The following is a 15,406-nucleotide window of genomic DNA, read 5'->3' on the forward strand; positions in this document are numbered from 1 at the left end:
TATCCTCTTCCTCCTCAATGATCATGCTGATAGCTTGTAAGAACATTTTTGGTTCTGGGCACCGCCAGTCCCGCCACCAGTGCCTAAGGCCCAATTTTTCAGCCCCTGTTTAACAGGGGCATGTAATTACGATTTTTGATGCAATTCTTTGCAGCAGGGCTAGTTCATGCGTTCCAACTAGAGTATCTGTGAGGGGTTCCAGTGTTGTGGCACCAGCACCAGTGCCTAAGGCCCAATTTTTCTGCCCCTGTTCAACAGGGCATGTAATTACAATTCTTGATCTAATATTTCACAGCAGGGCCCTGTGAGGGCTTACAGTGTTGTGGCCACAACAACACCTAAGGCCCAAATTTCTGCTGAGTATATAGGGCAGGCCCCTACTTTCAAACATCCAACTTACAAATGACTCCTACTTGCAAATGGAAGGAGACAACAGGAAGTGAGATGAAATCTACCCCTAGAAAGGGAAATTCTCTCCTGTAAAAGTTAATATGGGAAAAACTTTTCTCCTTTCCACTGATGCTTTATCACCAATCCTTATTTCACAATAAACCCCAAATTTTCAAAAAACATTTGTCATTGGGACAAAAAAATTAGGTGAAATCTTCTGAAGAGGAGCACAGACAGCAAAACAAATGTCACAGGTGTGATAACCCTTCCCTTGTTTTCCAAAAAGCTTAAAATAGATTTTTTGGCTGGAGCTAAACACATTAAAAATGTACCAGTTCAAAATTACAGATTCTACTTAACAACTTAACAACAAACCTACAGTCCCTGTCTTGTTTGCACCGCCTGTATACTGCTTTTCAGAGTATATAGAGCCTGGGGGCCCCACACCTTTCCTTTTTTAATTTGGGTGCGGGGTTCCCCTTAACACCCAAAGAGCCTGGTAATGGACTTGGGGGTACCCATGCTGTTTGTCTCACTGATTTTCATCCATATTGCCAGGACCCGACATTACATTAAAGCCGCAAGCAGTTTTAAATGACTTTTTTTCCTTTAAAAATGACATTTTGTGCAGGGACTGTTCTAAGCACAGGAAACACGCGCCACTTTACAGGCATACTATAGACACCCCCCAGGTACGATATTTAAAGGAATAATTCACTTTTTTTTAACTTTAAGCATCATTAAAATCACTGCTCCCGAAAAAACGGCCATTTTTAAAAGTTTTTTTTGCATTGATACATGTCCCCTGGGGCAGGACCCGGGTCCCCAAACCATTTTTTGGACAATACCATGCAAATTAGCCTTTAAAATGAGCACTTTTTATTTCGAACATTTGAGTCCCATAGACGTCAATGGGGTTCTAACGTTCGTGCGAATTTTTGGTCCGTTCGCAGGTTCTGGTGCAAACCGAACCGGGGGGTGTTCGGCTCATCCCTAACATAGAGTATACATTTGTCATCATTCTATGTTAAAAGTATACTCATAAAAACTACGGATTGTTTATTGATTATAGATTGACAAAGATAGTAATAAGGGTAATCTAGAGCCCACGTTAACTAAAGTTGTGAGAGAGATAACCACCATGAGAAAATGATGGAAATGCATAGTTTATAAATATTTTGTAAGTGCCTTAATGTACATTCATGTTTAACCTAACAGTGGAACTCTGTGTATATAGTTTTGTCCAAAAATTATTGGAAAAAAAAAGAAAGGAGTTTAGCAACTTCGTCTGCAGTAGCAGATTTGAATAAGGGGAGTGTCAATTGTACCTGTTGACATGGGGTCTTAACTGGGAAAGATATCTGTAGAGTGGAGATTTTATCACGGATTGTATCAATCTTGTTTTTGAAGTGATTAGCAATCTCCGGGGCAGTGAGTGTGTCAGTGGGTGGAGGCGGTGGAGGACGAAGTAGAGAGTTGAAGGTAGAGAAGAGTTTACGGGGACTGGATGAGAAGGTGTTAATAAGAGTTGTAAAATAGGTCTGATTGGCAGTGTGGAGGAAAGAATAGTATTTTTGGAGGGCAGATTTGTATTGGTTGAAGTCTTTGAGATTGTGCCACAATAGCTCAAGTGCGCGTTTTTTGAGAATTTTAGTGTCATCTGTTTGCCAGGGTTGTAGGGGTCAAGGCCATATTCTGCGTGTAGTGAGGGGAGCGAGCTTGTCCAGGGTGGAGGACAGGGATTTATTGTAGATGGAAGTGGCTTGGTTGGGGCAGGACAGGGGAGAGATTTTGTCATAGAGGTGGTGTGTAGCAGAATAGAGGAGAGAAGAGTTGAAGTTGCGAAAGTTTCTACGGATGATGGTTAGGCGATTGGAAGGAAAGGTGGTGGAAGACAGAGGGAGAGAGAAACTAATAAGGTGTTGGTCGGAGAGAGGAAAAGGATTGTTTGAGAAGTTTTATGGGGTGCATAGGTAGGAGAATACAAGGTCAAGGGTTTTGCCATCAGAGTGAGTAGAAGCCTGTACCCATTGCTTCAGGTCAAATGAAGAGGTTAGACTAAGAAGTTTAGAAGTAGGAGTGTTTGTATTAGCAGGGATGTTGAAATCACTGAAAAGGATGGTGGGAATTTCCGAAGAGAGAAAGTAGGGAAGCTAGGCAGAAAACTCATCAAGGAAAGTCGATAATAGTCCAGGGGGCCGGTAGATCACAGTAATTCTTAAGGAAGTTGGAGAGAATAGATGTATACAGTGAGCTTCAAATGATGAGTGGGAAAGAGAGGGAGGAGAGTGAATAACCTGGAAGGTGCTCTAGGGGGATAGGAGGAATCCCACTCTACCTCCCTTGCGTCCATTAGGCCAAGGTGAGTGAGTCCAGTGAAGGCCACCCTGGTAGAGGGAAGCAGGAGAAGGGGTGTCAGATTCATTGAGCCAGGTTTCGGTGACAGCAAGTAGATTAAAGGACTTAGTGACAAAGAGGTCATGAACAGCAGTGAGTTTGTTGCAGACAGAGCGGCGTTCCAAAGGGCACAGGAGAGGGGGAGGCTGGCGTTGGGAAGAAGAGGAATGGAGACTAAATTGTGTAGATTGCGACTACTGCCAGAGGGTGTAGGGTGATGGGTGTGTTGGATATAGTTAAATAAGGGAGGCCCAGGGATTGGGGAAATATCTCCAGTGGTTAGGAGAAGCAGAAGAGTAAGGGAGGTAATATGAGAATACGATTTGTATGAGGGGACATGCTTCAGTATCTTGGGGGGTGTGTTAGCAAGTGGGTTTATAGTTAGAAAGAGGTGATGAGTGCAGTAATAGGGGAAGGGGAGAAGTGAGGGTGATATGTACAGATTGTGGGGTGGAGAAGAGGGGTGAAGAAAAGGGAGTTTGAGTAGAGAGGCTGCAAGTGCGAAAAGGAGGAGAGGTAAAGAGTGCATATTTCAGAGAGGAAGGTGAAATAATTTGTAAATGAGGTCACCTGCAGTCTGCTTTGTGCAAATCGCTGAAGTGCAAGAGCGGATGTGCCACTTATTTAAAGAACCCCACTTCTTTGGCAGAACCCCCTGCATGTGCAGCCCCCTGCATGTGTTCCATTGTAAAGAAGGCCTTGTTTTTATACTGTGTTGGGTGTGGATTGAATATGGCAATTAATCAATCATGAGGTAATATTAGGCACACAGCTAGCAGAGCAAAACTTTTCACACCACAATCAAACTGTAAGAGGACCAAAAGGCCAAAATTGTAAAGATAAGGGAACCCATAATTTAGGTAAGATTTAATAGCTAAATAAACATTGAAATAATGTGATCATGGCTACAGATGGAGTTCAAACAGCGCTAACAAACACAAATTTACCAAATATGCTTTCTAGCAGTCAGTCAATGTTCAGTGTAAGGTAGATTGAAGTATAAACGCAGATTTACCAAATATGCATTTGAGCAGTCAGTCAATGTTCAGTTTAAGGTAGATAGAAGTATAAACACAGATTTACCTGTGAAGAGAGAAGAAAATGTTCAGATGGATGATGCAAGAGCGGAAGTGCCACTTATTTTTTTTTTTTTTAAATCAATATTTTTTATTGAAAGATTTTTTGCATATTTTTACAAAAATAAAACATATAAACGGAAAGAAGAAATTATCAAAAAGGTAGAAAATCACTTAGACATTACTTTCTTCAGTTTAAGTTACAAATCAGATGTAAGTGGCTATCCATAGTTGAATTACTTAAAAGTGCGTTTCATACAATCGACTGTATTCTCATATAAGATCCATACTATGTGCTAGGGTGGAGGGCACCGCTCCCCCTCCCAAGCACCCCAACTGGGAACATCTGTGCTCAGAGAGAGAGACGCACCCCCCATTATTCCCTATTGTGCAATGTCCTCAAAAAGGTAGGTATCTTGGTGTCAGTCCAAGCATTAAATTACAATGTATAAGATAAGGAAAAAAAAATAATAACAATAATGATTAAAAAATAAAAATAGATTAACATAAATTTAGGTAGAAAAAACTTACTCACAGTCAGAACATTCCTTCCCTTTGGATATTGTAATAAAGCGTATAATTAAGTCATTTAATATTTATGTGTTTTTGCGTACCAGTTTGTCCATTTCCCCCAAGTCTTATTTGCTTTGTTATGGTTGTTTTGGATTGATGCATATATCATCTCGTACGCTGCATGGGTGTTGGTTGTGTTTATTGCCTCTTGGAGAGACGTAATCTGGATGTCTCTCCAATGGCGCATTATTGTTAGTTTGGCGGCTAAGAGAATGTGGACTACAATAGTTCTGTTTCCTAGTGGTATTGATTCCATGTCCAGGGATAGCACTGCTGTGCCTGGTGATATATATCTTACTATTCGTTATTTGAGCAATCGTATCCCGTATTCCTCTCCAAAAGTGGAGGATCTTAGTGCAGGACCATAGCATATGATACAATGTTCCCACCGCACCGCATCCTCTCCAGCGCGTGTTAGTACTCTGTGGAGAAACTTTTGCTATTCTGTGGGGGGTTAGATACCATCTGAGAAGGATTTTTTGTGACAATTCCCACAGGTTTACACTTTTGGTTGCAGCGTATGTGATGTGTAGTGCCTCCTTCCATTGGTCTAGTAAATAAGAGAATCCCAAATCTTTCTCCCAAGCTAACATATGGGTTGTTTTAGACAATGTGACGGGATGGCCCGTGGAACTCAGAATACATCTTATGTCTAAGTCACCCTGTGCCATCCTGGCACAGGGTGAGTGAGAAAATATATCTTGGACTACTTAAAATGGGACAGTAATATTTGTCCACAATATGTCCCAGGATGTATGTAGAGACTATTATTGGTTTGGTTGATTCTGAATGCAACCTGTTAATTGAATGAGCTGATCACATTGTCCTCTATACAATGTAGGAGACGGGACGACTCCTATTGGAGCTCATGTTAATTAGGTTAATTAGGTTTTGTTTTATTGTTAATTGTAATTAGCTCTAGCTATTGTGTTTATACTACTGTGTGAAGCTCGGTGCCCACAAGTCTGGGCGAAAGGTCATGTCTCAGTCACCTAGGCTGTATAAAGGATTAGATAATTAGCTCATGTTAATTAGGTTACAGTTGTATTGTTAGAGGAGGTTCCAACGGCATATAAAGTCTTGTAATTTTGATTCTAAATAAAGTGAGTCCTGATGTACTCCAAGACTGGTGTTGTCTAGTTCTTGGGGGTTCCTATATCCAGATCCATTGGACTCGTGTTCCAGAACTTAGGAAGCGGTATACTGACGGAAGCACTCAAGCGGAGTGTGGGACGTTCCATGACATTGGTGGCAGCAGTGGGATAGCTTCCTGCAGTCTGGGACATCCAAACCTCCAACTGGATCCAAGATCAGCATAGCAGACTTCAGTCACCCCAGCGGAAATATGGACCTGGCATCAGAGTTCCCGGGGCTGCTGCGGATCATCCTTTCAACATACACCAGGACTGTGTCTAAGAATGAATACCTGGAGCTCAGGCAGCAGATTCGGGTGGGGCTCTGGATCGGAGCCCTCCAGCTCGCTGGTATAAAACAGGGCAAGTGCTTTTCAACCCCAGAGCAAAGGGCCAGTGACCATCGGGCATTGCGGATGGCATTCCTGGGAGAGCGACCCCAGGAGCAATGGGTGACTGAGTTGGACAGGCTGGTCCAGCAGGAGATAGAGCTAAACAATTGTTATCGGGCTCTGCAATGGCACGCAGAGGAGGGATATTTAGGGGAGACAACAGAATGCTCTCCGGAGGGATATGACTTTGGCAGCCCTGGATTGCTGGGGGAGAGCCTTACAAATCATTTTATGTTTGGCGATGAAGGGGAACCTGACCTTGAGGACCTGAGAGAATATAGAGAGTCTATGCTCGGTCTTGCAGGGGTCTCAGAGCTCAAACCTGATCTGGACCATTTGCTAAGGAAGGAACAGCATCTGGAAAGGGCATACAGGAAACTGCTAGAACAAGTTCAGCAGCATGCCAGAGAATCGGCAGTGGAAAATCTGAAGATTGCCGTTCCCAAACCTGAAGTGCTGACAACAGGGCAGAGCTCTGCTAACCTCTCTCCAGCACTGATAACATCTTCTGGGTTCCATGGACAGTAGATGGTGAACCTATATCCCCAGATACCAGTTATAGAGATAGGGGATTTAATAGACTTTTCTGCTGAGGAAGAACAACCTGATGAGCCTCCAGCAGAAGAGCTGGTATCAGGGCCAAACTTCACTGTGCTCTGCCCAGCACCAACAGCAGTATCTGTGGAGTTACAACAAACTTCTCCAGCTGAAGATCTGGCAACCGGACAGAGGGTCCAAGACCTCTGCCCCACACCTGTGGCAGTTTCGGAGGTCCAGGGTGAGAAGGTGGCAATCACTTCCCAGCAGCAGATACAGGGGGAGAAGGGAGAGGAGGTGTGTGTTGTCCCTCTCCAACAGTTGGCCAGGGTGGAGGAAGCGGCCTTCCCTCCCCAGCAAAGATCAGTGCACCTGGGAGACAGTACCATAGACATGTCGTCCAAGCAACCAGATGAGGGAATGGAAAAGGAAGCAGCCAGCTCACCTCCCCAATGGCAGCTACACAGTTTGGGAGTGGAGGAAGCCAGCCTCCTGCCCTAACGGTTAGCCGGAGCGGAGGATGCAGAGTCCCCAGCAGAAGTGCTGGCAACAGGGCAGAGTGTTACCAACCTCTGCCCAGCACCGGCAACAACTACAGAGTTCCAGGGAGGTGGGGCAGTCGGCCTCCCTTCCCAACAGTTAGCTGGAACAGATGGTGTGGGGTTTCCAGCAGAAGGGCTGGCAACAGGGCCAAGGACTGCTGGACTCTGCCCTCAACTAACAGAGGATGGATTTCCTGTGAAGGTGGATGGGACTTCAGTCTCCACCTGTATACCCCAGGGATGCTGGGCAGTCGGACCAGATCCCCAACAGCATGACAGAGTGAGCCCAGTCACCCTGTCTTCTCTCCAGCAGCAGAAAGGACTCCAGGGAGAAGGGCCAGTACAGGCCTCTCCCCAGCGGCAGATATGTTCTCTGAGAGAGGCAGAGGTTGGCTGGGTGAGTAATGCTTTGTTTGGAACAATTTATTTGGGGTACTGTGTGGGTACAAGCAGTAGAGGACTGGAACTACTTACTAACTTCGGAGTCAACTTGTCTGGGGTCTCCTCCTGTGTTAGTCTTCTGCCGAAAGGGGAGAGATGTGACGGGAGGGCCCGTGGAACTCAGAATACATCTTATGTCTAAGTCACCCTGTGCCATCCTGGCACAGGGTGAGTGAGAAAATATATCTTGGACTACTTAAAATGGGACAGTAATATTTGTCCACAATATGTCCCAGGATGTATGTAGAGACTATTATTGGTTTGGTTAATTCTGAACGCAACCTGTTAATTGAATGAGCTGATCACATTGTCCTCTATACAATGTAGGAAACGGGACGACTCCTATTGGAGCTCATGTTAATTAGGTTAATTGGTTTTGTTTGTATTGTTAATTGTAATTAGTTCCAGCTATTGTGTTTATACTACTGTGTGAAGCTCGGTGCCCACAAGTCTGGGCGAAAGGTCATGTCTCAGTCACCTAGGCTGTATAAAGGATTAGATAATTAGCTCATGTTAATTAGGTTACAGTTGTATTGTTAGAGGAGGTTCCAACGGCATATAAAGTCTTGTAATTTTGATTCTAAATAAAGTGAGTCCTGATGTACTCCAAGACTGGTGTTGTCTAGTTCTTGGGGGTTCCTATAGCCAGATCCATCGGACTTGTGTTCCAGAACTTAGGAAGCGGTATACTGACGGAAGCACTCAAGCGGAGTGTGGGACGTTCCGTGACAGACAATATATTTTTGTTGTTCAGTAGGTTATAGAATAATGATATTCCTTTATTCCTTAATATGGTCATAGGGTTGGTGTAATATTGGAGAACTCCCCAAGGCATCTCCAATGTCATGTTTATATTGGTGCTTAGTAAGTGTGTAATCCTTTGATATGTGTAATATTCAGAATCAGCTAGACTGAATTCTATTTGTAGCGACCTAAATGTTTTAGGTGTCGGGCCAATCAATATATCTGCAATATTGTTTATCCCATTTGCAACCCAATGTGAGATATGCAGATCTTGAATAATGTGGGTTAGGCTTTGAATGGGTAATTCTAATGTTGATGTGGTCAAGTCCGGATGTGGGATCTTTGATAGTGCTGCCCATGCATGAAGAGATGCTACTATAGTGGGAGAGATCCCTAAGTACTGGAGGTTATGTTGCAAGGTAGCCAGAAGGAAATGATAGAGATTGCCCCCTGTAATTTGTATTTTTTCCAGTTCTTTCCATCTGATGTTGGGGTGATGGGGGAACTATGTTTTAATTTATGCCAGAATCGAGGCAGTATAATAATCTTTGAGGATCTGAGGGGGATGGGCGTGACCGGAGGTTGAGGGGAAGGGGAGGGCGTTGAGAACCTGGACCCAGCTGCGCTTCCCGACACCCGCCGCTCGTCATCCATGCTGGATGCCTAGGACGCCATAGCAGGCTTGTCCACTACCTAGGACGGTCGGAGGGCAGGGGAATTAAGGGACAAGTAGCCGCCTCAAGGTTCGAACGGACGCCGCCGCCGTGGTTGTCCCGGAGACGGGAGTCCGCACCACACAGTATCGTATCCCCTAGCAGGGCGCTCATATTGGCTAACAAGGGGACGAGTCTGCAGACAGGTGGAAGCTGCTGATCAAAGCAGCAGACCGGAGAGGGAGAAGGAGGGAAGGAGGAATCACCCAGGTACACTCCGCACTGTGTACCTCAAGGTAAATCCATCTGTGTCATTTCTGCAAAGTGGAAACCTGGGGAACCCCCCCATAGCGACATCTTTTGGTGAGCTCCTGCTATGATGTACAGGAGGGGGCATATTTAAAGCTGGAGTGGACGTTGTGATACTGCCCTCAGTACTCCCATCCCAGGGGTTGTGGTGCTCTTTTTGGAGGAGGCTTTTCTGTTTTTGAGACAGTAAATTCATATACCGTTTGAGAGAGGAAAAAATTTTTTTTTTTTTTTTTGGCAGTGACTAAAACAACAGGTATAACCTTTTCTCTCGGAAGCCCCAAGGGGTGAGGGGAGAGAAGATGACCAGGAAGAAAGGATCAGAAGAGGCCACAGCACAGGAGGGAGTTGGGGCGCATAATTTGCGAGGCCCCAAGGATAAAGTGGCTCAAGGTGCTGCCGCAAAGCTTGAGCGCTTCGCCCATACGCCAAATTGTACACCAAAAAAAGGTAACCAAGTGGGGGGCGCACAAGCTCAAGGGGCACACGGTAGTAACCCTGGGGGGAGGAAAAGTCAAGGTCCAGCTGAAATTCATGTGCCCACAGTAACTGATTCAGCATCACAGACTCATCTGGAAAAGGAGAGGGACCTGAGTGGCCCTAGCAATGTGGGACTAAAAGATAAGGAGATACAAGAGCAGGATCCATCCTTAAAGGACATTCTCCTAGCAGTAAATGTTTGTAAAATCACACTGGCGGATTTAGCAGATCAACTTAAAGGTATCAGAACTGACTTGGCCATGTTGAAGAGGGACATGCAGGAGGTATGCGCCCGAACCACTGTCTTAGAGGAGAGACTCAGCCAGGTGGAAGATGATGTGAATCCACTGAGACAAGAGGTTAAGAGGATGAAGGAACAGCTAAATGCATGCCTTCAGAAAATGGACGATTTTGAGAACAGGGCACGCAGGAAGAATGTGAGGGTCCTGGGCCTCCCTGAAAAGAGTGAGGGCAATAACCCTGTAGAGTTTATGGAGGGGTGGCTCAGAGACATGTTTGGCAAGGACGCACTCTCCAACATGTTCGCCATTGAACGAGCACACAGAGTCGCCGCGAGGGTCCCACGTTCAGGGGGTCAGTCAAGGCCCCTTATAATTAAATTGCTGTTTTTCAGAGATAAGGTTACGATCCTCCAGAGAGCAAGAGAGATGAAAAATATTATATATAGTTACATAGTTACATAGTAGGTGAGGTTGAAAAAAGACACAAGTCCATCAAGTCCAACCTATGTGTGTGATTATGTGTCAGTATTACATTACATAGCCCTGTATATTGCGGTCATTCAGGTGATTATCTAATAGTTTCTTGAAGCTATCAATGCTCCCCGCTGAGACCACCGCCTGTGGAAGGGAATTCCACATCCTTGCCGCTCTTACAGTAAAGAACCCTCTACGTAGTTTAAGGTTAAACCTCTTTTCCTCTAATTGCAATGAGTGGCCACGAGTCTTATTAAACTCTCTTCTGCGAAAAAGTTTTATCCCTATTGTGGGGTCACCAGTACATATATAATGGTGCAAGAATATCTTTATATCCAGATTTCTCCCCTGAACTGCAGAGACAGAGAGCAAAGTTCATAGAGTGCAAGCGAAGTTTGCAGCAGCGCAGACTCAGTTATGCGCTGCTGTATCCAGCCCGTTTATGGGTAACAGTAAACGGGGAGGTGAAAGTTTTCACCACTCCTGCAGAGGTGTTTTCATGGTTGGAAAAAAATGAGGGAGGGCTACGGCCAGGTGAAGAGCCCCAGAGGGAGAGGGGAGGGGAGTAGGGGGTTAGAATTTAGGGAATTTTTTCACTTTTTTATCTGTCTGATGGGCAGATGTACACTTTGAGAGGAGATTGATTATTTGTTCTCTTTATTTATATTTATTTTGGCTTTTTTTTTTTTTTTTCTCTCCCCTCTTCTCTCCCTCTCCCTTCTCCCTCACGTATTGTCTTTTCCACCCCTCTCCTAGGGATACATTTTTTAGAGGTGTGGGTGTAGGGGGGTAGCAGTCATAAAAATTGTACACAAATTAAGCATGTTGGGGGTAATTCCCCTCTGATAAATGGGTTCAGGTTGCAACACACAAGGAGGAAGGAGGTATACCCAGGTTTAAGGGTTAATCACGGTCACTTTAGAAGCTCGGTGGAATGGGCCCAGGTTGGGGCAGGTGGGGGAGGGGGGGAGGGGGGGATGGGAGGGGGAGGGTTGGGAAGGGTTGGGGGTGAGGTTGTGTGGATGGGGATATGGGGGGGGAGGGGGGTAGGGGGGTAGAGTGGGATGGATGGGATGGTATGGAAGTTACACAAAAAGTAAAGGCACCAGATTACCAAAAAGTAACCACAACAGTTTTGAGAATGAAGAATTATTTTGAGTTAAGCTATAGACACAAGAAATGGTAGGCACAAAAATAGATAAATTTAAGTGTATAAGGGTGTGTTCATGGAATGTAAGAGGGGTGAAAGATGTCTGCAAGAAACAAGCTATCTTCTCTATGGCCAGAACAAGGGGTATTAGGATACTCTGCCTTCAGGAGACCCATTTAGATAAAGGCTCAGTTGATACTCTAAGGAATAGGAGTTATCAAGAGCAGCACCACTCAACTTATTCATCGTATTCGAGGGGAGTGAGTATATTAATAAATACCGGATTGGTTTTCTCCTGCAGGCAGAGTAGAATGGATGAGTATGGTCGGTATGTCTTTCTCTATTGCAATATTGAAGGGTGGGACTGTATTCTTGCAGGTGTATACATACCTCCACCATTTAAAACCGAGGTACTTAATCAATTGATAAGTTTTATAGCAGATAAACCTGGGGTGCCAGTCATAGTGATGGGGGATTTTAATATGACCATGAACAACTGTTTGGACAGACTCCCGACAGGGTCACCTCCTGGAGGGGCATCCAGGAGTCCGCTCCTCCAATTTTGTAAGGAAGTGGGGTGGGTGGACATTTGGAGGAGGTGGCATCCAGGGGGGAGGCAGTATTCATGCCACTCAAGGGCGCATGCCACTCTATCCAGGATAGATTTGGTGCTTTGTAATGAAGAAGCTCTGAAAGTGATGAATGGGATGGATTATGAACCTAGGGGGCTCTCAGACCATTCGCCAGTGATTTTCTCAGTTAAAAGGGGGTGGTGTGTTGGTCGGGGGGAGTGGAAACTGAACCCCTTCTGGCTTGAGGTGATCGAGGACGATGGGGGTTTGGTTAGCAATTTGAAAGAGTTCATAAATTTGAATCAAGGATCTGCCCCGTTAGGTATAACCTGGGATGCCCTGAAGGCTTACCTTAGAGGAGTACTTATTCAGAAAATCTCTTATGTTAGAAGGAAAGCACAAATTAAGGAACATAGAATCAGGGAAAGGGTGAGGGAGGTGGAAGATAGATATCGGGAGGAGCCAACCTCAGCTAGATATGAGGCCTGGGTCGAGGGTCAGGAGGAATTCAGAAAATTAGCCCTGGAAAAAGAGGAAAAGAGTAAAATGTTTCAGAAACAAAAATTTTTTTGTGAAGGGGAATTAGTGGGCAGAACCTTGGCACTAATAGCTAGGGCTAATGGCTCTTCATCTACCATACCAGCAGTGTGGGATGGGGACGGGAACATTATAAGACATACTCCTGGTATGGTGAAAGTGTTCAAAGAATACTATGAAGGTTTGTATAAAGCCCCACAGGTAGATGTAGAAGGGGAGATGTGGGAGTTCTTTGAGGAACTAAGAATAGTTCCGCTATCAAGGGAGGAGAGAGATACCTTGGAAGCCCCGCTGACACTGGTAGAGTTACAAGGAGTGGTAAAGGAAATGGCAAATCAAAAAGCGCCAGGACCTGATGGATTACCGGCAGAGCTGTATAAGAAATATGGGGAGGTTCTGCTCCCGGAAATTATTAGAAGTTCTGAACGGAGCCGTAGTGGAAGGTAGATTACCTATGTCCATGACAGAGGCCACGATTGTGATTCTTTTGAAAGAGGGGAAGAACCCATTAGATCCCGCCTCATATAGACCAATCTCACTATTATGCACGGACGTTAAGATTCTGGCCAAAGCCCTAGCAAACAGGTTAAAAAAAATCATCTCTACAGTAATACACACGGATCAAACCGGTTTTATACCGGAGAGATCGGTGAGCATGAATATCAGGAGAATGTATGGTAACATACAAGTACCTACGGAGAGAGGAGGCAATAAGGCGATCCTATCATTAGATGCGGTTAAGGCATTTGATAGCCTTGAGTGGCACTATCTGTGGAAGGTATTGGCAGAGTTTAAATTCGGCCCAAATTTTGTGAATTGGCTGAGGCTTTTATATGACAAACCGAAAGCCAGAGTCAGGGTGAATGGGGAGTGCTCCGAGTGGTTCCGGTTGGGGAGGGGGACGAGACAGGGGTGCCCGTTGTCGCCCCTGCTCTTCGCCCTTGCACTGGAGCCCCTGGCAGTCGCTCTGAGAAAATCACAGGAAATCCAGGGTTTCAGAAATGGGGGTATAGAGGAGAAAATCGCAATGTATGCGGATGATATCCTGTTATTTCTGAAAGACACACAAACCTCCCTGTTAGCAGCCATGAAACTAATTAAGGAATTCGGGCACTTCTCGGGTTTAAAGATCAACTGGGATAAATCAGCCTTATTGCCGATAGACCCCCTGGTAAATCCGCTCCCAAGTCAGGTGAACTCGATAAAAATTGTGAATCAAATGAGATACCTGGGGGTAAACATAACTAGAGATCCAGGGCAGTATATAACAAATAATGTAGTACCATTAATGGTAAAATTGAAGCAGAAGAGCCGGGTGTGGGGCGGTCTTCCTCTCTCGGTCGCCGGTAGATGCAACCTTATCAAAATGATATGGATGCCACAAATCTTATTTATTTTACATAACTCCCCTGTCTGGATTCCAAAGCATTGGTTTAGGAAGCTGGATAGTTTATTCAGGGAATTAATTTGGAAGAATGGAGTGGCCAGGATGGGTTTGAGGGTGTTGCGGCGGCCGAGAGAGGTGGGGGGCCTGGCACTACCGGACCCCTGGTGCTACTTTTTAGCAGCCTAAATGCAGTTTATGAGAGGCAGCAACCCGTCTGAAGAAAGGGCAGGAAGAAATAGTTTATGGACTAGTAGTAATAGCCAGGATACAGAGGTGGAGGCAGTAGAAGCTGAATCCTTTGGACATAGTTGTCCCACAGCCCAGTTAATGATCAGATGCTGGAAGACGGTAAAAAAGATATTGGGATATGTGGGGTTCTCTGAGTTCTCTCCGCTGTGGAACAACAAAAATCTAAAGGAGCTTAGCGGGATGGGGAAAATAGAAGAATGGGATAGGAAGGGTATCCATCGCTTGATGCAATTGTACAGGGCAGGTAGGTTGAAATCATTTCAAGAGATAAGGGAAGAGTTTGAACTGCCCAATAGACTGTTTTTTGGCTATTTGCAATTGAGGCACGCCCTGGAGGCACAATTTAAGGGCAAGGAGATAGAGTGGTGTGAAATGCCCGTGCTAAAGAAATTGGTAAACAGCATGGAATCCAGAGGGTTGATCTCAGAAATGTATAAGAGTTTAACCAAGGAGGGGCAGGAAGGAGAGGTAGAGCCTAGGAGGAGAATTAAATGGGAGGAAGAGGTTGGCACAATAACGGTAGAACAATGGAAGTTCAATCTAGCATTGGGACCAAGAGTATCTCTCTCACCATCACAAGGGGTTTCTCATTTATATTTGATCTACAGACTTTATTATACACCAGTAAAACTATTCAGGTTTGGGAAGAGGCAGGATGCGAAATGTCAGCGTTGTGGGGATGAGAGAGGGGACCTGCTACACATGTTCTGGCGTTGCCCCAAGTTATATAGATATTGGGAAAAACTGGTGGAGGAAATCAACACAATATTTGGATCCTCATTGGCAATGGAGGCTCGAACTTGCCTTCTGAGTCTATTTGAGATGAACGATATGTTGAAAGGCACCCAGACTGCAATTATAAGATGCCTGTTTCAGGGCAGGAAAATTATAGCATGGGGGTGGCAGAAAAAAGATCCCCCAACGATAGGAGAATGGAGAAGAGAGGTCCAGGATACGATCATCAAGGAGGAATTCTGGCATAGAAGGAGAGGTAGCATAAAAAAACATAGGAGTGTATGGAAGTTATGGCTGGAGTATAAATGGGATAGATAGAGTTTAAGAGAATAAGGAGTTTGCGTGGTGTGTATTTGGGAGAAGGAGGAGATGGGGGTGGACGGGGCGCTGGGG

The sequence above is a fragment of the Aquarana catesbeiana genome, linkage group LG06, assembly GCF_042186555.1.
Source record: "Aquarana catesbeiana isolate 2022-GZ linkage group LG06, ASM4218655v1, whole genome shotgun sequence".
NCBI classification, from domain to species: Eukaryota; Metazoa; Chordata; class Amphibia; order Anura; family Ranidae; genus Aquarana; species Aquarana catesbeiana.